The sequence below is a fragment of the Ambystoma mexicanum genome, chromosome 13, assembly GCF_040938575.1.
Source record: "Ambystoma mexicanum isolate Mex_15411 chromosome 13, UKY_AmexF1_1, whole genome shotgun sequence".
Lineage (NCBI taxonomy): Eukaryota > Metazoa > Chordata > Amphibia > Caudata > Ambystomatidae > Ambystoma > Ambystoma mexicanum.
In genome coordinates, this window is record NC_090938.1 from 412,226,957 (window position 1) to 412,253,701 (window position 26,745).

General features: G+C 48.7%; 1 protein-coding gene across 1 annotated transcript in view; it reads right to left on the reverse strand.

Annotated features, from left to right (window-relative positions):
* Positions 1-26,745, reverse strand: part of PPP1R3E (protein phosphatase 1 regulatory subunit 3E) — a 115,391-nt gene that overhangs the window by 82,380 nt on the left and 6,266 nt on the right. The window lies entirely within an intron of this gene.

Consider the following 26,745-nt stretch of genomic DNA (forward strand, 5'->3'; position numbering starts at 1 on the left):
AGGGAAAAGAAGAAAAGAAAACAGAAGAAAACTAAAGGATGCAGCAGCACAGAACATCTCTTTGTATGTTGCATTTCTGGATTTATCATCTGACTATGAGCTCATGGTAAGCGAGAGGAAATAACAATTCCTTCCAGTGGGCCACAACTAGGACGCTGCTCGTTAAGAGGCAGATCACCTGTAAGTGGACTCCTGCCAAATAAAGGAGTTGTAGTCTTTTCTACCAACTGCAAGTTGCTACTTTTTTGTGTGGGGCAAGGAGACGCGTGTGTGTCTCTTGGAATGGAAGGATGGGGGTTTCAAAGAAAGAGGAAATCTTGTTTGTACCTCTGAGTAAGCCCTGTTATGGGAGTAGAGGGACCAGGTGTGTGATATTGCTGCTTTGACTCTCCTCTGGGGGGGTGGTACAGCAAATAAGGAGGATTAGCGGTTGCCAGCCCACCCCCTTATAAGCACTCCCGAGGTCCACAGCTGGATGTGTCGGACCTGGGGGATGCCTAGGAGGTGGGGTGTATGTGGACCCAGGGGGGTGGCCAGAGGGGCAGCCCGCTATGTGGGCTGCCCCTCTAGCGCCCCTGCAAGGGCCGGGCCAGCCTCTCACGATGAGTCTGGTCCCTCCTATTCCATCTTATGCTGGCTTCAGAGCCTAGCCTTTCTTTGCCTTTCTTATTCTGAATGCAGAGCTGGACTCTGTTCCTTTCTCGTTTAACATTAGCTGCAAGGCCTGAGCTATTTGATTCTCTCATATGTTACTAGGACGGCAGAGCATGGGTCCTCTGCCCTGCTACATTATTCAAAGAGCTCCTCTGGCCTTTCTTTTCCTCTCCCTTGTCTCACTGATTGCTTGCTTAATGCATACCTCCTAGCTTGAACACTCAACATATTTTCCCTAACACAGCAATGGCAGCTGCAGTCTGTCTTAACTTCTATTTGTTCTGTATCTTGAATTGGCCTCTTATTTCCGCTTTTCTGTATGCAGGGGAAAGGCATTTGCCAGTCACTGCCGTGATGGTTCTACCTGGCCATAAGAGAGCAACAGCTAGCCAATATTGGAAGAACATGGGCATATTTTGCCAAAGGCTGGCAACTGCCTTCCTAATGCCTACACAAGAGACAACTCTTGCCTTTGTTTCTAACAGTAATCAGTGGATGAAGAAACGCGAGAACACGCCTATTGCTTATAAATGAAGGGGATGATGTCATACTTGGTAAGGCATTTTGATCACGCCAGGAGCTAATTTCCAGCTGCAACTAAGCGATTACCTTTTAGACTTCTGGCTTTAAATAAAATCAGTATCACCTGGAAAGCACAAAAGTTGCTCAAAATGGTTCCTGGAGCACGAGGGGTACCCTACTCGTGAGCATGGATGATTGGAGGGCATTCTTGCCCTGGTTTGGAGCATGGCCCCTACAGCCATGATGCGGCAGGGGCCTATTACTTTTGGTTGTACGTACCCTTTGAGGGTGGGCAGACATTGCCTCCTGCTATAGCCCACTAACAGCTCTGCTTTGCAACTTTATCACACATCCCTGTCAGGTGGCATGTAACTCAATGCTACTAATGTTATCAGCCTTAGAAGTCTGGAATCCTATCCTTTGCCACATCAACTAGGGTAAAGGCTTGCCACCTGAGACTTACCCATCTCTGAGTCGGCATCTGTCGCTCTGTGGGGAAGACACACGCAGAAAGAGCAGAGCACAGTGCCCTTGTGGGTTTTTCACACTTCTTCCTCGGGGTGGGCACAATTCACTCTGCAGAGAAAGTGGCACATGCTGGGCAACATTCTCCCACTTTGACAATTTCACCCAAAGTGCAAAATTGGCCATTTGAAATACATCTGTCGACTTATTATTGCGAAATCCACACTGATGGGTTTATGCACCTGCTTAACACAAGATGGTAACTAAGGGCATTTGCCAACGCACTCAAGAAGCACAGGAAACCCTCTTACCAGCGACATGCCATGCTCACTCATTCTGATCACAAATTGCCATTTATCTAGGGTCACGTTAAATGTATTTATTTATTTATTACATGTGTAGCATCACGCAAAACCCCCAAGCATAAAGGCGCAAAGTAAACTGCATGGAGTGGACCACTTCCATTGGCGCACATTTTTACTTTTCCGCCAGAAAATTGAAGATTTTAGCGTAAGAGGCAGGTGAAATCACATTGCTTTTCCACTTTGGAAGAGTGTAAATACCTTGCGCAATTAGCAATTGCTGGCAGAATTGACAATGGCTTCCTGTGGACTCTGCCCGCTTTTACCAGGTTTCATTTCCAAGCAGATCTCAGAGGAATCCCTTTCCTTATTTCCAGCATGAAAATCCATGCTGGCAGTAAGGCCGCATTTGTCTGGTGGAGCGGGAAATACAGGGGGTCCTGGTATGTCCACTTGGCTCCCGAACTCCACCCAGAAAATGCACGAAAATCTGTCCAATTAGAAGAAGCGACAGTAATAGTGTCTTCCACCACTTTTTCTGAACCAATTGACCTGGCAAATGTTGTGTTGCATTGGAAGCTGAATGCATTCACTGTGCCTATTATCCCACCAGAAGATTAAGCCAGGAAGTGAACACAGGTGTTACATATTCCTGTGCACAATCTGCATTTGGAGCATTAACTAACTGAGCTACTTTACAAATGATATCTCCTCTGGGGCCTTACCGTCTTAACCCCTTAACTGCCATGGGTATTTCCCCCCAGTGCCAAGGCCTTTTTTGGTGATCTTGGTATGTCGCCATTCAATCCCTTGTAACTTCTTTGTTACATGAGATATCTCAGCCAAAGTTGGCCCCTTTTTTCCCACATGTAGGCTGTCATAACGCCACCGAGGAATCCTAGTTTGCTGTAGGGGGGTGAGAGAAAATAACCAAAAAAGAGAACATTTGGGTTTTTTTCAGAAAATGCCAATAAAATGTTGTACAAAGAAGCCTGTGGTGTTTTCCTTGTAAGAGCTAGGAACAAATGGTTTGCTGTGCTGGATTTGCCATTTTCCAGGCTTTCAAGAACAGATTGAGTGTAAACCAAAATAACATATCTTGATATGCTAATCAGCTGCTTTGCGAGAGGTAGGCGATTTTGGTGTTTTTTTGTCCAATAGGACATGCGTTGACGGAATGGAAGAAAAGGGTAGGAAAGCTGAATGGGAAGCCAGAAAGGCATACATTTCTGAAAAGTAGACAATATTTCAAGTTTAGGAAGGGGTGATTTGCGCAGGTCAGGCAACAACTATGTAGGGAAAGATTCCATAGTTTGGGGGGAAATCGGTGAAATGTCTGAAAATTGTGTTTTTTTCCACCAAATTTCAGAGACATTTCCCTCTGCCCACCCACTGCAACACGCCGCCAACAACAGATGTCCTACCTTCCCACGTTCCCACAGGTGTCCCGACGAAAACGGTACCAAACATGTGTGGATGCACCTACCTCGGCGCAAAGGGAAAAGGCTAACCCATTGATAACCGTAAGCCTTTCGGCAAAGCAGATTTTGCTCGTGTGGACAACCTACAGATTTGGGCCTGAGGTGTTGAAGCCACCAAGGAAAACAGAGAACCCCATGCATTTCCGAAAAGAAGACACCCGTGGGCACCCCCCTTTCCACTAAAGACATCCATGGTGGTTTAGTGACCCCCACACCCACTCAAAACAAGTTATCATTTTTTGTTTGTTTTGTTTTGCCTCTTTCCTAGGGGCAGACTGTGCTAGCAATCTGCTCCCAGGCAGGGCTACATGAGATGCCCCCCATCAATTTGGGGTGGGGGGGAGAGTGCCACCCCCCTTTCCACTAAAAACATCTATGGTGGTTCAGTGGCCCCCAACACCCACCCAAAACAAGTTATAATGTGTTTTATTTTTGTTTTGCCCCTTTCCTAGGGGCAGATGGGCACATGTGCGTGGCCATCTGCCCCGGGGGGGGCAAAACATACTGCCCCAGGCTTAGGGGGTGGCTCTGCCAATATTTGCAGAGGCCTCCCCCACCCCAAATGGATGGGGGCATCTCATGTACCCCTTCCTAGGGGCAGAAATCTGCCCCCAGGGAAGGCTACATAAGGTGCCCCCATCCACTTAGGGTGGGGGGAGAGGGCCACCCCCCCTTTCAAATACAAAAAATCCTGGTGGTCTATTGGGCCCCCGCCAAAACAAATGATATATATATATATATACATATATATATATGTGTGTGTGTGTGTTGCCCTTCCCTAGGGGCAGATGGGCACATGTGTGTGGCCATCTGCCTCCAGGGGGGTGGCAAAACGTACTGCCCCAGGCTTGGGGGCGGGGTGGCTCTGCCAATATTTGCAGTGGCCTTTCCCCTCACCCCAAATGGATGGGGGCATCTCATGTACCCCTTCCTAGGGGCAGAAATCTGCCGCCAGGGAGGGCTACATAAGGTGCCCCCCATCCACATAGGGTGGGGGGCACCCCCTTTTCAAACACAAAAAATCCTGGTGGTCTGGTTGCCCCCCTGTCCCCACCCAAAACAAGTTATAATATATATATATATATATATTTGTTTTGCCCTTCCCTAGGGACAGATGGGCACATGTGTGTAGCCATCTGCCCCCAGGGGGGGAGGGATCAAATTGTACTGCCCCAGGCTTGGCAGGGGTGGCTCTGCCAATATTTGCAGTGGCCTCTCCCCCCACCCTAAAAATGGATGGAGGGCATCTCATGTACCCCTTCCTAGGGGCAGAAATCTGCCCCCAGGGAGGGCTACACAAGGTGCCCCCCATCCACTTAGGATGGGGGGAGAGGGCCACCCCCCTTGCATAAATCCCTGGTGACTAGTGGTCCCACCCACACCCACCCCACCCAAAACTATGTTTTACAAAAATAATCTTTTTTGTTTGCCCCCCTTCCCTGGGGGCAGATGATCACCCATCTGCCCCCAGGGTGTTGCCACCATGCTTTGGGGGCCAGGGGGGAGAGGGCAGCTTACATAGGATTTGTCCCCCCGGCACCCTCCCATCATGTCCTACGCCCATGTGTATGCTTGTGTTATGAGTGAGTGTATGATGATCGGTGCTCGTGTGAATGATAAAGTGATTTTATAAAAATGCCTTTGTTGCACAATCCCCCTACATACCTGCCAAAATCAGCTCTCCTTCTGAAGCGCTGTAGAGCCTAGGGGACAGGGATGGTCTTTTTTTTTACTGTACATCTATCATAGCTGTCCAGTAAAAAATATCATGCCTGCCCCATGGCCCCCCCCAGTGCCAATAGCAAATTGTTTGGCTTTTTACCCAATTTCTTTTAAAGTATGCTCTAAAATGCAACATTTTAACCCATTATTTAAAAGAAATTCCCAGGGGAGAACCCCCCAAACCCTCTTTAATTGGTTTGGGCTCCCTCGCTACACTCGGTTGCTATGGCAAATCTGGGGGAAATATTTATGCCCCTCCAAAGATCATCAGCCGCCACTGTCCTCGGGACTGTGCTGGGAGCAGGGTGGGGGAGACCCGAGATTGTGGTGGGAGCAGGATGGGCGGGAGCCATGGGATAGTGGTGGGGGCAGAGTGGGGATAGCCCAGTGTCTGTGCCATTTTTTGGGGGGACCGGCCTACCCACATTTTGCTTGGGGGCGCCCAGGCCTAAAAGGTTTGAAGACCACTGCTCTAATCCACATTTACCACTCTTAAAACATCTCAGCCCGATCCTCTGACTCGGCTTCCTCTCAATTCTCATCCCTCTTTTTTTCTGTCTCTGGCACTGCTCATCTGCATTGCTCTGGGCATGTCCACTGTGCCCCTACAGGCAGGAGCAACACTGTGTACCCTCCATTGGTGCAGCTTGCTATTATGGGCTTCTGGTGTGTCCTTTAATGGGGCACTACCCTGTGATCTGCACTTGTTTTCCACTGGTGACAGACCTCTGCATCCCCTTTTTTATAATTAAGGGTCAATCCTTGTTCTTGGCTTTCCACACCACCCCAGCCACATGCTACTTGGACCAGGGCTGCTACGGCGGGCGCGGTGTTGTGGCAGCGACAACATGACCCACTCCTGTCATGAGAATTGTTCAGACAAAACTATGGCCAGTTTCTGCAATCAGCCAAGGGGGGCATGTGAGCAGATACTTGAATGGATTGAGATGTAGGATCACGTTTGTTTATCGAGGGCTTCATGCAGGATTGCACCCACTTCTAAGCTCTGCAATAACACGTTATTACCAGTTTTCGAAGTGGGCGGGAGCGGTTGGGAGCGATGCACATCTACTTTAAAAAAAAAAAGTTGTACTGTTCCTATACTTTGATTTTTAAAAGAAACCGTTCTGGAATGGTTTTGTATCCAAATAAAAGTGTAGGAAGAATATGAAACTTGCAGTTCAGTGCACTGCACTCAACATTCCCTTAAACAGCAGGTGTGCTTGTTTGGGGGTTTAGATTGCATGTGGGAGGGGGCGTGGTGATGGGGGTTGTGAGTAGCAGAGGCAGACCAGCAGGGAACATAGTTCCACTACTTCTTTTCATACACTACGACCACTGGTCATTATCCAATGTAATGGTACTCAATGTATCTACCTAAGAAGGGTGAAGGGCTGAGTGGGCCATGCTGGGATTCGAGGTTGCTAAATGCAGACTTGCCCCATATCAGAAGCAAGTGCTTAACACATGAGCTACCGCCTGTTTGCTTAGTGTAGGAAAGCCGCCTTGTATTCAATGTTGCAGGGGTTATGGTGTTATCTGACATGCAACTCTGCGAAGCTATCAAGCAGCGTTATGCGAGACAAGGAAAGAGAAGGACGGCACTCAGACTGCAGCTGATAAATATGAAAGGGTGGTCTTTAAGGGCCAAAGCAACTCAGACGAGGGCATTCCATCATTCCTCTCAATCTCGAGTGCTTAACATTTTGGAAGGAAATGTGAACTTCAATGCTCTCTACCAATTGAATGGACTTCAAAGTGGTAATCAATTTGATAGGATTGAAACACATTTTAGTACTTAAAAGCTATCACCTCGAGGAGACTCAACATGTTTTTGTTTGTTTGCGCAGCCACCTCAATGGTGCTCTGCAACCCTTGTTCTGGTATCATAAAATGTTTCCGATGTTTAGGTGGGACCACTATGGCCAGGTTTACATCCGGAGGTCTGAAAATAATCTCTCTTTTTATATATTAATAGCCATTTCAGCCTCTGAAATAATGCAGGCTAAAGACCTTTTGCAGGGGCTCCTGGAGTGGGTGACCACGCACAAACTGAGCACTGAATCAGGCGAGGTTCGAGTCCTGTCTTGGGATGTTTTTTCGCCTTGTCCTATTCAGTGTTGGAATCTATGAGCATAGAAGATGGCAGGGTCAGTTTCGAGGAGCCAACAGATTCTTGGCATGTAGAAATGGGTGACCATTCCCCGATACCACAGCGCTGCCTCTGAGCCTCTGAACGGAGGTGGGAGGAGTGACGCAGACACCAGGTACATATCTTGAGGAAAAACTTCAATTCCCTAAAAGCCATTTGATCATCACGTCATTAGAGCCCATATTAGGAACAAAATTCATTAAACATGAAGGTGGAGATGTTGCAACACGACTTCTTTCCTGAAAGGCAACCTAATGCATGCCAGATTTCGACCCGACGTAAAGGAAAATCTCAGAAGTCGTAATTGCTTGGCAGCCTTCCCAGCCGTTGGATAACAACTGGGCCAATTAAATAAGACATTATATGAGACAGCATTCATGTTTAAAAGTTACATAAAGCTGCAGCATCAGTAGTGTCATTCAAGGCTCCATCACGCACACCAGTACATGCGAGCCCCAACCCCACACAGCTCAAACTTGTGATTCTAACAACCAGTGTCACCACTCCAGCCAAGGCTCCTAGATCATGTTCAGCTGACCCCAATGCATCCAGCTGCCATGATAATCCCAGGGCACGACAGGCAGGCTACACGCCTGCTCTGTGAACTTTCAGACCATACACCCTCCTACTCTTTGCGCAAGACTGATTTGCTTTGGTCTCGTGCCTGCCTTTTGAAGGTTGTTAATGAATTTCATACCAATACCTTTGGGCAGAGGTGTACATTGCACAGGCAGAGTCAATGTTGACAGACCGTAAAGAGGCTGTGTTTTTATATTGGCCGACCTGACCTTGACATTGGCTATGACTCTTTACTTTCTTCTGAGAGAAGGTGACATCCCCGTGAGCGGCCGCACGTATGTGAACAATACCGTCATGTGATCAGTCTAACATGTGGTGGCCCACCTCCGGTCACCGGGGCGGGCCACAGAAGGTGTCGGGGCACCCGACACGGCACCAGAACGCTGCGTTCACGCCGCAGGTGTAGGGCAGGGATCACCCCGTCCTGTCCGGATCACCGCACTCAGCGATTCCAGCTGGGGGCACCCAGCACGGATCAATCTCGGTGTGGGGCCACCCTGGCCAAGGCATCCAACGTAGGCCACGATCACGTGGCAAGGCCCACCGTAAATAAGGGACACAGACACAAGTTGCTGCTTCCTGGGGCTCTGCTGCACTGCCCCGGGCATGCCAGCAGAGCCCCTTTTATTAGAGAGGCGTCATGATGATGTCATGACGCTCTCTCGGATCAAACACTAAACCCCCACACATAACATCCCTCCTTTATTATAACCAACAAAAATCACGCCCAACTGCAAAACCATGACTCACTACTGGGTCTAACTTGGTGCATTCTAGTCCGTGCACCCATTCTGATCCTCCATCATCACTGCAAATACAAGGTGCATTCCAGTCCCAGCACTCCCTACTAACTACTCAAAACCTTGAACTTTCAACACTGCAAGCAAACAGGTGTGTACCAGTCCGCACACCACGGGCCGGAAAGCAGGCTGTTCCAACTCTGAAAATTCCGGGATCGAACTGGCCAGTGGCGCTGCTGCAGGACAAGAAGAATACATTTTCATCTTCCTCCTCTCCCACATCATACTGCATTCTCCTTTGGTCTTCCGCCACTTGGACCGCAGCCACTCTGGGGGTCTTTCTCCCCTTCGACTCACTCCCCCCCGATGTCCCCGCCATGCTGGCGGGTGTCGGGGCGAGGCACACCCGTGCAAAGTGATCCACCTTCTCGCACCTCCCACAGATGTGTCCTTGCGCAGGGCAGTCCTGCGGGTGTGGAAGATCCCACCCGCACTAGTGGCATATTGTGGCACTGGGGTCTCTCCTTGGCCAGTCTCCCCTCCTCATCGGCTTTCCTACTTGCCACTTGGCAACAGCTGACACCTCCTCCAGCTTGACCCGCTGCATGGGGGCCTCCAGCTTGAAGTGGTGTCTGGATGAGTCCATGACTGAGGCTCGCACCTCCGCCAGTTCCTAGGCATGACCAAAGTCTAGTAGCTGGTCGAGGGTCAGCGCTGGATCCCTCAGGACTTGCCTGCGTAGCTTCGAAGAGCTGCAGCTGTATGTGATCTGTGCCCTGATCTCGTCCTCTAAATTTCCCAAGTCACAGGACAGTGCAATGCTGCGCAGCTTCCCGTGAAATGCATCGAGGCTCTCCCCTTCCTCCTGCCTCGCACACCTCATTCTGGACCGTTCATAGTCCCTGTTGACCATGGGTCAGAAGTATTCATTCAGGGCTGCTATGGCTGCAGCATATGACTGATTTGCGGGCCTTAGTGTCTTGAAAGCCTCTGAATGGCCAGTGCGGCTGAGTACAGGAGGGTTGGGCGTTTGGCCTTGTCCTTCATTTCCACCCTGGTATGGCAATGTGGACAAGGTATAGTTCCAGGTTCTCCACCCAGGCTGTCCACCGGGGTCCCAGACTGGCAGGCACACCCACCACGTCGAAGTGAGGTAGTGGTGCGAGCTGTCCTCGACATGCTCCCTAGTCGTCTGACATGATCGACCCTGGGCTGGCACAAGATGTACTACGGCTGGTCAGTCTTAGGGTGCCTACCCCCTTGTGGACGTCTTTGAGGGCGCACAAGCAATCCCCCGGGGAGCCGCTACCCTTGGGGTCTGGTAATTGGTTAGTGCGGGTGATACAATCACTGTTCCTTGGCCCTTCTGTGCCGAGGTCCCAGAGGGCGCACAAGCACTCCTTGGGGAGTCGCTACCCTGTGGGAAGGCTGGGGCTAGAGTAGGCAAACTTGGAAGGGTTATTGACACCATGTGCCCTCCCAGAACATTGGGCACTAAGGCCTTGTAGCACTGTTCAGGGGAGGACCTTCCTCCTACTTATTGCCACGCCATTGCAAAATTGGGACCAAACAGGAAGAAGAGAACCAACTCAATCTCTTCCTTCCTGTTCCTGATAGCCCGTTGTTCTTGGGCTTCTTTAGACTCACACTGCCAGAGCCAGCTGCCTCGTATGAGTCACCAACGCGGCCCGATTCTGTGGGCCACACCCCTTCTCTTTGTTCAAAATAGCCATGACATCCGCGGCCCGACTCTCCAGGCTACGCCCCTCAGGCCCCAACTCGGGCAGGGAATGTCTATGTGACTAATGAATAGCCAGTTTGAGGATACCTTTCACCCCTGTGCGGGCCCGGTTCTTGATGGTGGTGCACACCCATCACCCACTCTGGGTGGGTTGTCCAGAATCCACACCGCCACAAACCTGGTCGAATAGGGTCCACCCCTTTTCGGGGCCTTGTACCGCCCAGGACCCAGAACGGGGCACTTGCCTTTTGTTTTACTGCTGGGGCCCGGGTACTGACGGGTTTTCCTCTGCTGTGGACTCACCGGGTCCTCTAATGATGACGGGGTGCACAAGGACCAGCCACAGCCCTCGGCACCTTTACCACCGTGAGCCCGCCTCGGCTCCACCCTCTTCCTTTGTTCAGAGGGGCTCCAGCTGCTCACGCCGTGCGGCCCGCGTGGCTGTCCCACACACATGCAGCTGACGCCGCACCAACTTCCTTCACACGGTCACCTGCCACCTCAGGCACCAGGCGCGGATCACGCCTTGGACCACCCTCGGCAGGGGGCTCCGCCTCCACCCACGTGGATTCTTTGCTCACCTCCATCACAGAGGCACCTGGACATCCGAGCATCGCAGGGTACACCGGACCGCCTCGTTGCCAATGTGGTGGCCTGCCTCCGGTCACCAGGGCGGGCCACAGAAGGTGTCGGGGCACACGACACGGCACCAGAATGTTTCGTTCACACCCTGGGTGTAGGGCAAGGATCACCCCGTCCTGTCCGGATCACCGGACTCAGCGATTCTAGCTGGGGGCACCTAGCAGGGATCAGCCTCGGCGTGGGGCCACCCCGGCCCAAGGTACCCAACCTAGGCCATGATCACGTGGCAAGGCCCACCGTAAATAAGGGACACAGACACGAGTTGCCGCTTCCTGGGGCTCTGCTGCGCTGCCCTGGGCGTGCCAGCAGAGCCCCTTTTATTAGAGAGGTGTCATGACGATGTCATGACGCTCTCTCGTATCAAACACTAGATCCCCGCACATAAAATAACGTGCGTCTGGATCCCCTGTGAATGACAAATGATGCACTTTGCAAAGATTCCCTGTTTTTTTAAAAATGGTTGCAAAGGTGACCTGTGCATTTTGCGAGGGCTAGGTGGGTTGCACAAAAGCAGAGTGGGCAAGCCACCAGGACTAATTACGTGGCTCAAACTCATGCTGACCAATGCGGCTTCTGTGAATTAGGCCCATAGGCTTTCATTGACTCTCAGCATCCACATGGTTGAAGGGCTGGAGTCTGCTGGCGGTAGCTAAGAGGTCATTTATAGTTTTGCTAATATCAGTGTGAATTACAGTCCTTTAACAAAAGAACAGAAATGTACTTGAGAGAAACGCTGACGTCCCAAGCTAGAGCAATACGGAAATGAATGAGGTCCCAGCCTTTCATGCATTGTAATTCCCCTGCTTGTCTTCATAACAGACACCTGATTCATGGAATTGTTAGTGCATTGCAAAGTGAGTTTGCCCTGATGCCAACAATCACCCTGGCAACAATCGACCTGATTCACAGAGTGGGGCAACGTGCATTTTTGCAGTGCAAAGCAGTAGCGCCGCCCCAGACATTTGTCATAGGGGTAGCCTGGTGGAAATCTTGGGGTGGCACACAAAGTTGCATTCATAAGAGGCAGACGTACCAGTGGGGGCGGGGGGGGGGGGGGCAGCATTTTTTTTATAAGTGTGGCTGTGGCCCCCTTGGACCAATGCAAAAATACACTTTGTCCCGCCCTGTGAATCAGAGTGTTTGTTGGCAGTGCAAAGTCCCTTTGCCCCATGCTAAAAGTTCCATGAATCAGGCTTTGCCGTTAGCTCATATTTGTGAATGCTTCCTGTTTACGATTACAGGAAGTACTCGCAAATACAAAGCCATCGCGCCCGCCCCAGTCTCGATACAGTTTTACCCAATTCTGCACTTCACTGGGAAGATGTAAGACAATAAAAACAGAATAAATCGGCCGGACGGGTCAGTCACCTCACAGGTCGGTGTACTTAACGAACTCTCACGCAGAGCCAGGCAGCTCTTTGCAGAATCTGGAATCTGTAGAGAGGACCAATGCCTTGGTCTAAAGAGCTTAGAATATGGAACCATTGCCTCATCCCCACCTCACCCACCTTTGCAAAACGGGTCGTTTTTAAAGAGGATATGTTAACCAGCCAGATGAGACCAGCAAACAACAGTACTAGCGAGTCCACTGTTAGATAAAATATCGCGCCCTGCACCCTGGTGCAAGGTAAGGTGCCTACTGACTGATCTTTGCTGTTGCTCTACCCTATTTATTCAACTTTTCCCAGGTGAGTTTTCATCTGAGGCCACATCCGAGATTTGAATACGCAATGTGCATCTGAGGAACTTACCGTACCCTGTTTTAACTGTACAAGTCTGCTCACATGGCTTGCTGTTTGGACTTCAATACTTGGTGGCACCATTTTGTGATTTCAGATCTGAAAGATTGCTGTACACCTGGAGTATCCCTACCAGGAACCCCTCTGTAAAATTCAATATTGAGTCTAACCGCCAGACCTTGCTCTATTGTTATGCAATTGGGTCTTATAGGTGAAAGTGAATGATACAGGAGCCTAGCCACATATGATAGCTACTACCTTCCAAAGAGAATAAGGGCTACTTACCAGGACGGTGAATTACCAGTTTGTGGATTGTGTATAGATGCAATCTTGAATTACCACCTGGAAGAAATTGTCATGCTCGATCTAGGGTGATCTCCCCTCCAGTGCACTGCTTACTCCCTAGCGGTCCCCCTAACCCCTGAGGGTTCACAGCTCCTTCTGCGCCAGGTATGCCTGTAGTGCAATGCAACCCTCTGCCTACTCATGCCCGAACTTCTGTCCTCCATACCGCCATGCTCCACATTTCTGTCATCATCACACCATATACACAGCATTCAGAATGAATGCAGAACAGTGTAACCAGCGGTGAGTATCACACACAGGGAAATATAAAGAATTATAAAGAGAAGATTATCTGCAGACCTCTATGGGTTTGACAGCAGATGGTAAATCACAACAGTTTTAACTCTATTATTTCACTGGACAGATTAAACACACTGATGCAAATCTGTTCCTGAGCCAACCACAACACAAAGTGACTGAGGTAATGTGCATGTCATGCATTTAAGGTACGCATTATTAGACAGTGGTATTCTTATCCCATATACAAATATGTACCATCATAGGCTATTTTAGATTATCCCTAATCCCAGATATAAATCATTTTGCAGTATTGCAGTCTGGATACAATAAATGGAACCAGATACAAGTTGAACTTCTTCAACCTATCACAGAACAGCTGATACACAGCATAACTAAGATAAGGTATCCAAATTTGAGTGAATATCCTTACATTAGTTGACTAATTAATATAACCAATAGCCACATTGATGCATATCTAATTTGTGATAGGTATGAACCAACACTTTTACTAAGCTCCATGGAGTTAACAGACTTGAAAGTAAGAACAGAGTCTTTCAACCTACTCTGACTACATAAGTCAACCAAGGGGTTAACCAACCAATCCTCAATGATGATGGTGTGCTACTTAATCAAATGTAGATACTGTATTTATAAAACACCGTTTTAAAATGTGTCAATTTTTTACTTATTCTTTCGATACAACATATATTGTGAAGAAGTAGAAATTGCCAAAGATATTTGCTCCTGAGGAAGGGCATAGCCCGAAATGGGTAGAGCTCATAATTGTATTGTTTATTGATAAAAGAAATTAGCAATATACAGCACCAGAAGTTTTTTTTGTAGCTAATTGTTGATTATCAATTACCACTGTGAATGACTGATGTCCTATTATCAGTCAAACATACTATTAAGAATGAGATATCAAACAGACTTATTATCGACTGACCAGTTCAGTACAGAAGGTGTGCAGGGGACTGGAGTGTCCAACACTTAATATACAATTGTTACCCTCTAGGCCCACACAAGGCATTTAGATGTAGCATAAACTGCAAGCACATCACTAGAGTTAATACAAACAGCCATGTCCTCAATGATCATGCAAAAACCGGGGGCCCTAAATAATGGCCTTAGGTAGCGTTTCCTTAACAAAAGTGTGGCAGGACATATCATTAGGAAGTGGACCATGGTTTCATTCATACAGCCACCCAATGGACAAGTTGCAGATACATTGTTATTCCATTTGTGGCGAAGACTCACGATTGGTAAGATCCCTATGCGCAGTTTAATAAACAGTGCTCCTTCATGTTTCGAGTTTACATAGTCCAAGTAGTCCTCATAACCCTTGTTCAACTTTATGCTCCAATAGCATGTCAGGACCAACGATCCTGCTGTCTTTGAGCGGTTGTCACAGTCAGACTTTAGCAGTGATGCAGCCTTTATCAATGCCTTGGCAGGATTGGTTATGGTACTTGGATTAGTCCAGTACTCTCCAAGACCCAAAATATGTAACAACACCTTAACATGAGCAAACCAAGGCAGAGAAGGACCCTGAGAGTTAACATCCATCAGAGCTTCTTTATACCTAAGTAGTCAATCATTCAACCAAAGACAAGCCCAATAGTAGACAGGCTGCAAATCGCAGATGGATTCAATACATTGCATCCCTGTTTCTAAGAATACAGGTGAATTGGTCATGGTATGGGGTAGACCCAAGATGTTCTTTAGGTGCTTATGTTCAACAATAGATACATAGATCATACTGGGCTGCCCCATAACTCAGCCTCATAGATTATGGTCTGACTAGCTTTGGCTTTATAGGGCTCAAGAGAGACGCGAACTGTGCAATAAATTTGCTCAGCAGTAAATCTCAAGAGAGCATCACTATACCTTGCCTTACCTTGCGTTATCCAGATGCATGGTCCAACTGCAGGATGGCGTTACCCTTATCCCCACTTAATCATAAAAGTCGACCAGTTCAATGGAGCCCTCATCCAGCCCTAACCTTACTGCTGTGGGCTTTCCCCTTAGTTTTGTGCTACAAATCATCGATTTTGTCTTTGTGACTTTAAGGTCCAGGCCGTTGCTCTAACAGAAGTTCACAAATATCCCTAGTTGATTGCGAACGACAGTAGGTGTTAATGACAATAAAAAAGCATCAACGCAGCATCCGACTGGGAGACCAACGACTCATCAATTACTCTGTTAATAAAAATGCAAAATAGCTTGTCGGACCCCCTTCTCAATCTTAAAGGACCTTGTGGTGCTTCCATCTATGCCCCATCGGACAACAGCTACTGTGCCCGGATACACATTCAGGATGGCGTCTAGCAGGTGTAATAGAATGTTATGGCATGAAGGACCTCCCACAGACGGTTACTGGGCACTGTGTCAAATGCTGTACGAAGGTCTACGAATGTCGCAAAGACACTAATTTTTCTATGGACTGCATACTTATCGCATATCAATCTCAGCCATAGGCTTTGATTGACTGTGCCCAGGCCACCGCAGAACCCGGCTTGGTGATGATTTATTATGTGGTTATCAGAGATCCAGGATCCGAGATAAGTGAGAATTGCTCTGGCATAGATTGTACCCCCCTTCGTCCAATAATGAAATTGGACGATAATTTGTCAGAAATTCTCTGGCTTCCTTTTTGTGAATGGGAACTATCTCGGCCTGGGTCCATGAAATGGGAGCTGTGTTATGTTTTTAAACTGCATTAAAAAGCTTGGAAAGATAAGCAATCCAAATACCTGGTTCTGTATCGTATAAATCTATTGGGACCCTATTTGAGCCTGGAGCCTTCCCCAATTTTTGGCTATGGAGGTCTCTGCCAACTTTCGCACATGTAGGGACAAGCAGTGGTTGGTCGCGTGCCACCACCCTCGGACCATGGTCATCTACCCTGACATTTCCCTGAATGAAGGATCTATACTCCTTGTAGAGCCCTGAGAAGTACTAAACCCAGGTGAATTTCGTAATGCAGCCCTGCTGTGTGTTACACACCGTCCCCATTATACTCCAAAAACCCCATGAACCTCCTTTTCCTATGGTGATCAATAGTACTCACTAGATCTCCTCACTCCAGGCCTTTTTCTTGTTCTGCAGGAGCTTTCGGTACTGATTTCTAGCGTCCCGTAAATCAGAAGAGCCAAATGTTCATTGTAGTCTAGCCTCGCTGACTAACGGGCCTTTGGCCTGCCTTCTGTCTATGTCATTCCAGGGGGTCCTGGCCTCCATGATATGATATGATATGATAAGGTATTTATAACGCGCCTATACACATGTGATTCGAGGTGCGACGAGGCAAGGGAGGGGGAACAGAGGGAAGACAGATAATGATCTTACTAGGCCAGGTGTCATTCAGATCGCGCAAGTGCAGGGGGAAGAGGAAGGGGGAAAGTGCAAGGGGGAAGGGAGGGTGGAAAATGCAGTACATGGGGGAGGGGAACGTGCAGTACGTGGGATAGTAGAATATTAGGATAAATAACAGCCGGATGGTGGCAAGTGCAAGGTAAGAGCACGCATAAGTGCTGGTGGGGGACTGTAGGGATACAGAATACAGTTCCCAAGTGCGAGGGTTGCCAGGGAGGCAGTGCAGGTGTGCAAATGGGCCCAAGGTCACAAAGGACGGCCAGGTAGCCAGTGCAGATTCAGCCAGGAGTTTAGCAGAGGGGAGGTGGAGAAAAAGCAGAAGCAAAGAGGAAGGTTTTGAGGAGCTTCCGGAACCGGACGTTCTCCTCAAGTTTCAGGGAGGCAGGAAGGCTGTTCCAGAGGGAGGCCCCTGCAGAGGAGAGAGATCTACCACCAACTCGTTGCTTGGAGAAGCGACAGACCCTGAGGGAGTTGGAGGCAGATGAGCGAAGAGCTCGAGAAGGAAGATATTTGGGAAGAGAGAGTTGAAGGTATTGAGGCCCCAGGCTCCATGAGTTTGCCCACAGATGTCTGAGGTTTTGAGAACGTAGACCCCAGCATCCCAGTCAATTTCTCATGGAGTTCAATTAACGCTGTGTTATCCTCAGAATTTGTAGTAACGAATTCCACCAGGAGTGGGATTGTATCATAATATGCCTTAGGCAGTATTTTATCCAGGTCAAAGTTTCCCCACCTGATATTACGTCCGGCATGGCCTGAAATAGTCAGTGGCACATTAGCCTCAGATACCTTAGTTGCCCTAGCATTGGTTAATCCCAAAAAGGACACCATAGCCCCCAGCACAAGGGGATGATGGTCACTTTCAATCCTGCCCACAATACTAAGACTATTTTTTATTTATATGCAACTAGGCTTCCACATTTACAAAAATATAGTCTATTCTGTTTAAAGGTTACCATCGCCAGCACATCCCCGGGAAACTGACCATTGCAAGCGAGGTTGGCTGAAAGCAGAAGAAACGCTGCCTCCTCGGCATTCCTATATTGCTTTCTCTGATTTTACAGAATTAAGGCAGCCTATGCCCCAGTGACTATCTTCCTCATACATTATTTTGGCCATGCTATCCAAAGAATCGAACTGGAAATTAAGATTCCCAATAACCATCATCCTGAGGGAATTGAGGGGGTTTGATCTCCAGTAATTAATGCACTCAATATCGTTCGGTATGAGGTAGGGCCCTGTTGTAGAAGGTTATAAGAATGATCTTAGGATAAACAATGAGTTTCAGGTGCAATTCAAGTATATCGGGGGACTCACAATCCAGAACTTGTATAGATTTGAATTTAGAGACATCTACCCATGTCACCAACCCCCACTTGGCCCAGCCTTTCTTTCCTTTGCTAGCTGGAATTGGAAAGTGGCATACCCTTGGATGTGGGGAGCGTCAACAGACCAGGTTTCTTGGAGACTAACAATCCCATGTGCCCTAATAAAATTATGCCATTCATTATCCACTAGATATTTGTTCACCCCGGCTATATTTCATGATACAGCATGCACCCAAGGCTCTATTATTTGGGAGTTCCAGTAAATTACTGGGGTGCATTATCCCCCACACCTTCTGGGTTCAGCCCCCCCTGTGGTCAGTCCTGGTGCCTGTCCCTGGCCAGGGTACCCAACCCATCCATCTTCATTAGGCCCGGCTGACGCCTGACTCATTTCCAACAACCTACACAGGAGCCTAGACGGCCCCTCCTTAGTACTCAGTATACAATTGGTACTCAGGGCATGTGCCTTGACACCAGCTCTTCGAATGATCTCAATGAGGGAGGGATGGTTGTTAACCTCCCACCAGACCCTGGGGCCGGCAGAGCAACAAAGGGCTAGTAGGGCCGCTCTCTATCCCCTGGATGCTGAGGTTTGCTCTGTCACCCACCTGGTTCCATAGTCCAAGTTGGCCAAGTCATTTTAATTGAAATAGCTAATCCTCTCGCAGGTAGTGACCGCTGTTCCATTGCCAGTATATCTTGTACCATCTTATGGTTGTTCATTTGAATTTCAATTGAGTCCTTACCATATTGACCTACCAATCTCACACAAGCTACTATATCAATTCGGATAATCGATTGGCATCCCCCTTTTGCCCCCAGCCAATGAGTTACCTTATTGATCAAACAGTCCCACTGCTTGTGTATTGGATTTGATGGTTTAGGGGCATTCACCAAATAAAAGCAATTAAACAGTGGGTTGCTACCATTAGTAGGGACTTGATTTAGATAAGCATTAGGGCACATTCCCCTAGGGGACTTGGCTTCATAGCCCTGCCCATAAGATTGTGTAGAGGGGGCCAAGTGGGCTCTCATGTTCTTGTGAATGTTTCCTGTCTTGTCGCCACAGTTGCTCTTGTTGAGCTCGCCTAGAATCCCTCCCCCAAACTAAGGGCCCTTATCGGCCAGCGTGGTTTTTGCTGGTATAGGCTCGATAACTGGATGTAAGCGAGACACCAACCCCTCCACAACCCTGTGAAGCATGCTCAACTCGAATCTCAGTGCCTTGTTATCTTTTTGCAGTGATGCTACAAGCAATAATACATGCTTATAGCCCCCACCCACAACACAGCAAACCACAAGCTGTTCTAGTGTCACACATTGACTCAACCATATGGGATGTGGAACCAGTGAAGTCGGTTCAGGGGTTCAGATAGGAGCTACCTCCTGGTCGCTCAGGATCTTAAACCTGTTGCCAATGGTAAATTCGGGGGGATACCCCTGTTTGCAACCGGGCCAAGTCCAACTCCATCCCCAACTCCTTCCCCACTTCTCTGTGTTATGTCTCCAGTGGTATGGTGGTTTACCTCATCCGGTATATTTAATGATTTCCCACCCTGCTGCTCAGGCCAATTAACAACTTTGTAGCCTGACAGCATTTTCCCTACTTCCACTAGGGCCTGGAGAGGGGTTTTAAGGGTCCCCAGGTTATCACAGGCCAGTTTTGACATTACCCTAGGCTAGGTTTGCGTGGGAACATTTGTCTTTGACTGGTGGAGTTGGATAATCCAACATCTCTTCTTACTACACCTCGTTGTTGACATTAACACTACATTTAGAATCTGCTTTCATTTCCTTACAACCCCCGCAGCCCTTATCAGGGTTTTTAATAATCTTATTGTGGGGGTATATTCTCCTGGGAATCGATATCATGCAGGAGACCTGCAAGGATCTCTTGGCAGCATTACAGTTGGATGGTGGGCTTGCAGAATTCCTTTTAGACATTTTGGATATCTAAGTGTCTACTGGAGGATGGCCATGGTACTCGCACACTGACCGATCCGGGATTTGGAGATAAACACACTCAAAATAGGGTACAAATTTGTGATATGTGCAAGATCCACAAAACGGTATACAATATGGTTGTGACACTCGCACCCCTGATATTGGGTGCGAGTTAAACAAAGTGCTTTGTGCTTTATGCAAAATCCACAATACAGCGTTCAACACTACATAAGTATTTTAGCCTTTAAAGGCTACTAAAATCAGTGGTCGAAGTGGGCAGGAGCGGTCAGGAGCAATGCTCCTCTACTTCTTTTAATTAAGTTTTACCATTCCTATACTTTTATTTTAAAAAGAAACCGTTCCAGAACGGTTTCGTTTTAAAATAAAAGTGTAGGAAGAGGTTGGAACTTGCACTTTCAGTGCACTGCACTGGATGTTCCTTTAAATAGCAGGCACATGTGTTTTGGGGTTTTTATTGTGCATTGGAGGGGGTGCAGCGATGGGGTCTGTGGGGAGCGTTGCAGGCCAGTAGGGAACATAGTTCCACTACTTTTTTTTGTACACTTCGACAACTGACTATAATGCAGTAGTGCAGTAGCACTTGCTATATGAGAGAGTGCATAAAACCTTATGCAGGACCCCCAAATCGGATATGCAGTATTGGGTCCAGGCTTAAGTTATCCAAACCAGTATAATGCGGTAAGACACAGGCCAGAAATACAAAAACAACAAAAATAAACAAATGTTAAAATGCACCTAGAATTAAAACTTCAGCACTTTCAAATTTTACAACACCTAGGAAAAGAGATTTTGTTTTGTTGGTCTCGCCGTCTATTGACCGCAATTAATTGTGCAATTAATGGTGCACCATAAAAGTTCTCTGGTAATCAATCTGCCCTGCTATTCAAAAATAAAGTCTGTGGCAAGTGAATAAGTCACCCAGAGTGGAGGCTGGGGAAGCCAGGCACCCTCCCAGGGATTGACTGGTGCACCCAGGTGCAATCTAACTGCAATCTGGCGTGGGGTGAGGCACGCCCGTCAGCTTGAGGCCACCAGAGTTTGTCTGTCTCCCTCACCCTATGGCGCCCTGTGATTGTTCCACTGGTCAATTGGAATAGAGTCTGAATTAGTAGGCAATTAGTAAATGAATAGCCTGTGAGATACTGCTTCACACTGCACCACACACCCGCTGGTCTCTGGGGTTACAATAGGTCTCAAAGTGGGCTGGAGCTGGAGCTATGCCTCTATCAGACAGTCAATCCACAGGCTATCCAGTTACCACGACGGATTCTCAGAGCGCTGTGTGCCGCACTCATCAGCTTCGCACCAAACAAACAGGAGATATCACGTTGTTCAGTTAGAGGAGTGCAGGTCTACTATTGGCCACATCAAGTCTGGCGGTAACCCTTAAAAGTGGCGGTAATGGAATTAGTGTCTCCAATACCACTACGCTAGATCGTGAGCCGGTGCAAATACCGCAGACCGTGAAATCAGTCGGCGCTATTGCAGCCGACGCAATTACAGCCGACGACACAAAGTGCAAACACAGCCACATCATACGTTCATGTCCAGCGGTAGTAGCGCCGAAAACAGGTGCTAATACCGCTGAAAACACGGCACAGTTACCATGAACACAGGGGCCAGTAATGAAGCCATAGGTGATCCATAAGGCACACCCCTAACCCAAACACTGTTTCCAACACCATGCTGCCACTAGCCACTGTGAGCTGGGACATACAGCTGCTCATGCTGCGAATGGAAGTAGATAGGCAGGACAACCAGACCAGGGCACAGGGAGTACTGGGGGTGGGGGGACAAACCCAAGCAAGGCGTGCCCCGATCCGCAACGTTAGGCCCTCACCCTGGACCCTCACCAACAGGCAGATGGTCAACCTGTACCGCCTCAATAGGGAGAGACCATAACAGAGCTGCTCACCACAATAAAGGACGACATAGGGAGCAGGATCAACATCTGGACAGCTGTGCCCCCACTGCTGAAGCTACTGTCTGTCCTTGAAACTGTCACCTTCCAGCACTCTATGGCCATGATGCATGGCATGGCACAGCCCCCATTCTGCAGTGTTGGGCCAGGTGCTTGAAGCCCTCCTCCGGCAAGTGTAATGCCACATCTCACTGCCTACCACCCATGCCCAGTTCAATGCCATGAAGGCACAGTTCTATATCATTGCCCAAATGCCAAATTTGATTGCTGCCCTGGACTGTTCCCATGTTGCGTTGGTGGCCCTCCAGGCCCACGAAGCACTGCACTGTAACCGCAAGCACAACCACTCCCGGAATGTGCAGGTAACCCGCGATCCCAATATGTACATCACCCACTGCTGTGCCCGCTACCCTGGTTCCACCCACGATTACATGGTCCTAGGGAACAGCACACTGCCAAGATACATGGAGAGGCACAGAGAACTACAGACCTGGAAAATGGGTGAGGAAGATTTCCTGCAAACATGCGCTGTGCAGTACATGTCCAAATGGGAGTGGGGAGGGGGGGTCGCCAAAGCATGGCATGACAAGCGAATGCAAAATCTGTACCTGCCCACCTCCTGCACCAACGTCACAGTGCAGCCCAGGGAGCAACCCTGCCAGTACAACAGCCATGCACCCATGTGCGCCCAGCCCACAATGGTGACCCGGTGGACCAAGATGCACAGGGAGAGCCCATGGGTAACCCAGAATGGCACATGTAAGCTGGAAATACACTACCACATGACAGTTACCATGTTGCTTGTCTGCCATTCCAATATGGCGCAGGCCAACTGGGACCGCAACATGTTGGTGTGACTGCTGCACGGTGTCGTGGTTACTCACGCACCACAGTCCTGCTGGCAGAGGATGCACCAGCAGGGATGTGGTGTGCATGGCACTTGAATTGTTCACTTGCCACTCCTTCTCGCTGCTCTGCCGCTCAGGGGTGCCCTTGGTGCTCTGCCCCATGGCTGCTAGAGGGTGGCTGATGTGGCACCCTGTCAGTTCACCGTGTTGTCAAGGACAACTTCTGGGTCTGTGGATGTGTGTCCCTGTCCACTGGGGCATCTTATGCTAGGCTCTCATGTATGTAGGCACTTATGTTGGGGGGACAGAGGGTTCACTCACCTCCTGCCTCCTGGCTTCTGGCACCCGCCTCCACACCTCCGACTTCCTCTATTCCTTCCATATCGAGCACTGAGTTGCACTTTTCCTCCCAGGTGGTGAGGCCCAGTGGTTCAACAGTGCCTTCTCCAGTCACCAGGGACTCCTGTCGGTGTTCAGACAGCATTCCAAGGTGGAATGACCCTCAGGTCATTCCACCGCTTCTCGCAGTCTTCTCCATCACAGGGTACATTTGCCACAGCAGTCACCTTCAGGCTGATGGTGTGCCAGATGGCCGTACTGCACATCCTATGGTTTTACGCTGCCTACTGTCATATAGCTCCTCACAGTGGGTAATGACCTTGTCAGTAAATACCACCAGCTCCCCCTCACTGAACATAGGCTCTCACAAGTGATTTTCAGTCACCTGGCCTCTGGTCTTCTCCTGTGACATTCTGGCTTTTTTCCAGGTCCGGATAGCGGCAGGCAGTGGAGATATTCAATGGATTGTGTTTTTAATATGGCCACTGCAATGCTTCCCGTTCCGGTGATGACGCAATTTCCACTGGCGCTAATAGCGCTGGGATCGGGCACAGAAACGCTATTTGCAGCTGAGATTTGACAGAAGTCCTTCTTTCTGTACTGTTCCCGCTGGACGCAAATAGCGCTACTGCTGGGGTGGGGGAGCGCATGCACGCCACGCCGTGATGTGGCCCTTATACTGCTGCATGCTATTTCCGCTTGGCGGAAACAGGGCACTGGTTTACCACCAAACTTGTGATGATGCCCTAAGACTCCACAAGGCAACGATTGGTGTCAAGCATGCCTGTCTAGTGCTGGGGCTTCCATAGCCCCTTCCCATCCATAGTCCCCTCCCCCCATGCCCCCCCCCCTATAGATAAAGAAGGTGAACAGTACTTATCGTGTCAGGGATGCCTACTTGTAGATTAACAGTTGGCTGCTCACATTCCCTGCAGGGTTCTGAGATAAGTTTGGGCAGTATCAAATCTGGGCAAAGCTGGTAGGGACCGTTGAGGGATCGTGTTCCTGGTCCTCCGGAAAATAAATACTCCTTGAATCCCACAGGCCACAAACACCCTGCTGGGCACAAACACCCGTACCTTTCCCCCGCTGCCTTTGCCCTTGCGGGGGATGATGATAGATTTAAAAGGTTGGCAGGCGGGCTAAGCAGCAAACGGCAGCCAGTGGCAGTGGGGCAATGCTCCTTCCCTGCTGGATGCAAAAAAATGGACAAACACCTCTCCTTAAAGACACACATAGCTAAGAAAACTCAGACATCTTGGTATTAGCGCTCCCTCATGGGGAAAATCAAGCCCTTCCTCCCTCCGGGCAGCTTTTGATCCACCGTTCAAGCACTGGTCCTATCCCACGTGGCTGGGGGCAATGCACTCCTTGAAGTACTCCCGTCATCCTCCCTTGTGCACCTGACAAGTGTCCTACTGCTGCATGCCTCATCAACGTTCTACGCAGATCTGACCACATCACCCCAGCCCTCACCGACCTTCACTGGCTCCCACTGCATGCACAAATCACCTTCAAGTCTTGTTGTATTATCTATAAAGTAGTCGCCCTCAAGTCACCCAGTTACCTCACAGAGAAACTCAGCATCTCCGGGGAACAGCGCACCACCAGAATCCAGGAAACGTGCTGACTTGAAATCCTCTACTGCAAAAAGGAAAGGACCAGAAAACAGGCCTTCTCTGCCTGCGCCCCAAGACTATGGAACAGCCTCCCCATAAGCATCAAACTCGCCCCCACGCTCCTACAATTAAGAAAAGAAATCAAGTCCCAACTCTTCAACGATTTTCTCTTCAACACCTAAGCCATCACATTGCCCCTCGCAACACCTGATTTGCTAGACACCACCCGCCCCTTTCCTCCCCACCACCCGGTACAACTGTATCCCTCCTCTGTGCTCTTATGTATCCTACCCCACACTGTATATCTGTCTAGTTGTTACCTCTAAAAAGTGCTCCGTTATGCATCTGTACTGTTGCATACCTCTGTAAAGCGCTCTGTTATGCTTCTATATTGTTGTATACCTCTGTAAACCACTCTGTTGTGTATCTATATTGTTCTATACCTCTGTAAAGCGCTCTGTTTGCTTCTCGAAACTAGGTCCGGGCCCAATAAATACCATTATAATATTAATAATAATAATAATGTTCCTAAGGCTTCTTAGTACTTCTGTTTTTTCGTATTCGATGCAATTTCTTTCAGGATGTTTATCTCATGCAAAATTCATAAAGTGCAATATATGCAATGCTACATCCCCCAGGCATTAACATGGATGTATCTATGAATAGAAGAGATTGTTGTCTGTCTGTTGTGGAGGCATGGTTCTTGCATCCTGATCCAACACCATGATAGAAGTGCAGACTGTCATCTGAGATCATGGGTTTCCCTGCGAGGGCCTGAAAAGAGAGGATTATGTGTTTGTGTGTGTGCCTGTGTGTGGGAGTGGGATGTTGGCCTCTTGTCCTGTTTTGTGTCTGATTTAGTAGTTATGTCGGTTGTGTGGTATGTGGTGGGTGTTTGGGAATGAGGGGGTAGTGAGCCTCTGGTTTGTGTTTCTCTGGTTTGCGTGTCGCATGTGAGGTGAGGTAGGGTACCGCTTTACAGTGTTTTGCATAATTGGTGAAGCACAAGATGTGGTACATTACATTTAAAGGCCTTGGGGGTGGTTGCTTGGCAGCTTCCGAGTACCCATTTGAGTGGAATAGCCACAGACATCTGTTGGGGGATCCTCACGTGATTTGTAGTGTGAATGGTAGATAGCGAGACATGGTCGGTGGTTGGCATGCAAATGCTCTGCAACTGGATTTGACTCTGGTCGCCAAGGTGTGTTATTCTGTGCAGTGTAGGGTTGAGTTGCTTGAATGTGTTTGTCTTTTGTTGTGTTAGTGAGACATGTATGCTATCTGAGTGTAGTGGGTGATGCATGAGGTTCAGTACAGGGTATGGAGATGCTCTTGAGTGGCGCTTGGCATGCGGAAATTCTGTCAGGGTGTGGTGTGTGACGTGTAGCAAATCTGATGATAGGGAGTTGTGCAGTGTGCTTGTCTTGCGAGAAGTGTACAATGTGATGCACGAACCTGGTTGTGCAAGGCAGCGTGGGTTTGCTTTTAGTAGGATGTGTGAAATTGTGATTTCACATTGATGTGATCTATGTGGTCTTAAGATTAATGGAGAGGATCTGTGTGTGTGGGGGGTGTTAGTGGTGGAGTAGTTAAGCTTAATGATTGTATAAAGAATTAAGTCAGAAATAGTTTGGTAGGGTGTGTAGTGCTGGTCAGGTGGGTTGGTGGAAGAAGGTTGTTAGGGTGGGATTGTGTGGAATGTGTGACTGGGGTTGTTTGGGTGGGTTGGTGCTCTAAGGGGGTCGCAGCTGCTGTGAGTGGGGTTATGGCTACGAAAAGAAAGGCAGTGGGCAGGCACATGCTGAGGAAGCAAATAAATGCTGGGTCTTTCCAGAGCATGTCTGGATCTTCTTAGGCTGGGGTGGTTCGATAAAACTGTTTCCTCAAACATTAGAGTTTAAGTAGAAAATTAACTAATGCATTCAATGAGAACACACCGCATTTAAAACATTGAATGAAGGATCCAACATTGAAAAAGTAGTGTTGAATCTACTTTACCCTCCTCCCGTCCCAGTGTTTTTCCCAG